Source organism: Eulemur rufifrons, chromosome 19 (assembly GCF_041146395.1).
Source record: "Eulemur rufifrons isolate Redbay chromosome 19, OSU_ERuf_1, whole genome shotgun sequence".
Taxonomy (NCBI): domain Eukaryota; kingdom Metazoa; phylum Chordata; class Mammalia; order Primates; family Lemuridae; genus Eulemur; species Eulemur rufifrons.
Window position 1 is genome coordinate 60,007,553 of NC_091001.1, and position 2,469 is coordinate 60,010,021.

Here is a 2,469-nt window from a genome sequence, read left to right on the forward strand (position 1 = left end):
AAGACTTCAGGTCCAGCTGGAGTTGGAGAGAGCTGCCCAGCCACCCGCCCCTCCCCTCTCCTCCCACTTCCTTCTCTCCTCCCTGGGTTGACTGTAAACAGGGAAGCCCAGTGCTCTAGCTGGGAAGCTTTTCCCCACACCCAGGCTGTGCAGGTCTGGGAGGGGCTGAGCCAGCTGGGGGCTGGAGGGTGTGAGGGAGAAAGGCAGAGGGGAAGGCTGGCTTTCTCCAGCCTCTGTGCTTGGCTGCTGCTCTGCCCCAAGCCAGTATGAATCCAGTTCCTTCCTGCAGAACTTTAGGTGCTCTCACCTGTCCCCTCCCCCCCGCCCCTCACCCCCCTGTTCCTGGTCTCCTCCCCACACCCAATTTCTGGTAGGCTGTGCTCTCCTCACTGTCCCCCCAACCTACCCTCACCCTGCACCCTCTGCCCTGACTATACCTGGGTATTCTTTCCCCGCACAATTCCATCATCATCTTTTTGAACATCCATAGAGAACTATTTCCTGGCCAGCTTCAGTGCCATCTCCTACAGGAAGCCTTTCCTGGATTCTCCAACTCCTTGGATTCACCACATGTGGTCTCTTTCCTATATCATGCCCTTTAGGGGAGGCCTCTCTTGTCCCTGCCACTGGGTTGAGAGCCCCTAAAAGCTGAGCCCATGTCTCCTCCATCAGACCTGGTCTCCTTAAGCCTTTCTGTGTCATACTACTGAAAGCGGCATCCTGAGGACCAGGGCTGGTCTCTCTCCACCTGATCTTAGGACCCTGTCTCACCTTCTTACATTCACCTCCAGGAGCCCATAGAGCAGGCCTGCCCCGACCTTTTCAGCCCATGGGAGAAAGTACAAATGAAGGTCTGGGTATTGTATATCTAAATATTTGGAGTTATAAATCAAGCTATGTCCACAGCCTGGCCTGGGCTCCACCCAGGACCTCACCACTGCTTCCCAGGAACCCTCTTCATGTCAGGTAGCTAAAGGAGTTGTGCTTTCTTCTGGCCAGCGGACGTGGCCTGGGTCTGCTGGGCAAGGCAGGGTGGATGCTGGGTGGCGTCTGGACCTGCCCAACCTGAGGTCTGCCCTGGTCGCTCCCAGGCCTCATTCCAGACTCGAGATTTCCCACATTGCTAAGCTCCTCCCAAATTATGCTGCCCGAGCAGAGGGAAGGGCTGCTGCGCAGTTGTCTAGGAATCCCTGTCCCCCAGCCCCCACTCCGGGTGACTCAGGGCAGCCAATTTGAAACCAAAGCAGCAGCTATTGTGTTTCCCAGAGCAGACTGGAGCAGACTGTGCTTGTCTTCTCTGCCCACAAAAGTCACAATCTCACCCTGAATCCTCTGGCCTGAGGACCCATTTCATGTCTCTGGTCCCTCGCTCACAATTCCCATTCTTTCAGAGAACTTTCCTGTGGGGAGCTGGGGGTGGGTGTGCCATAAAGGGGCAGCACGCGGGAGATCTTTGTGGTGATGGGACAGTTCTGCATCTTGATTGTGGCAGTGGTTCCACGAATCTACATAGATGATGAAATGGCATGGAACTATGCACACACAGTACCAATGTCAATTTTCTGGTGTGATATCGTACTATAGTTATGGAAGATGCAACCATGGGGGAAACTGGGTTATGGATATATGGAAGTCTGGGCGTGGTGGCTCACATCTGTGATTCCAGCACCTTGGAAGGCCAAGGCAGGAGGATCACTTGAGGCCAGGAGTTCAAGACCAGCCTGAGCAACATAGTGAGGCCCTGTCACTACAAAAAGAAAAAACAAAATCGGCCAGGTGTCCTGGTGCGAGCCTGTAGTCCCAGCTACTCTGGAGGCTGAGGCAAGAGGATCACTTGAGCCCAGGAGTTTTAGGTTGCTTTGAGCTATGACGATGCCACCATACTCCAGCCTGGGCAACAAGAGGAAGACACTGTCTTTAAAAAAAAAAAAAAAAAAGGATGCACAAGGCTTTTCTGTCCTATCTTTGCAACTTCCTAGCAATCTACAATTATTGCAAAATAAAAAGTTAAATAAAAGTGTCTTGAGAAAAAAAAAAATTTTTTTTAAAGGGCTTTATGTTGCAATGTTTATGATGGTAGGCCCTCTCTAAACATGTGGGTCTTGGCTGGGTTTACCTTTGATGCTGTCTCTCCCTCTCTCTGGATCTTGGTCTCACCTTTCATTGTTCATCCTCTTCAAGGTGACAATGTTTCCCCTCTCAACCATTTTTATGTTAGAAAGAGGAGCTTGCAAAGGGCGACACTTAACCGAAGCATGCATGTTGGTGCTGCGGGCCTTGGGCTGCCTCAGCGGGAAGCGGAAGCGGAAGCCCAGCGCCTGCTGACCCACACCTGTGCATGCCCCAACGTCCAGAACCCGGTTTCTGCCCCCTCCCATTTGAGGTCCCCTGACTCCTGGCCCATTTTCCCTCCCAGTGACAAGAGGGTAGAAGGGATTGAGGGGCCCGTAGAGGTGCTGAGGGACTCTG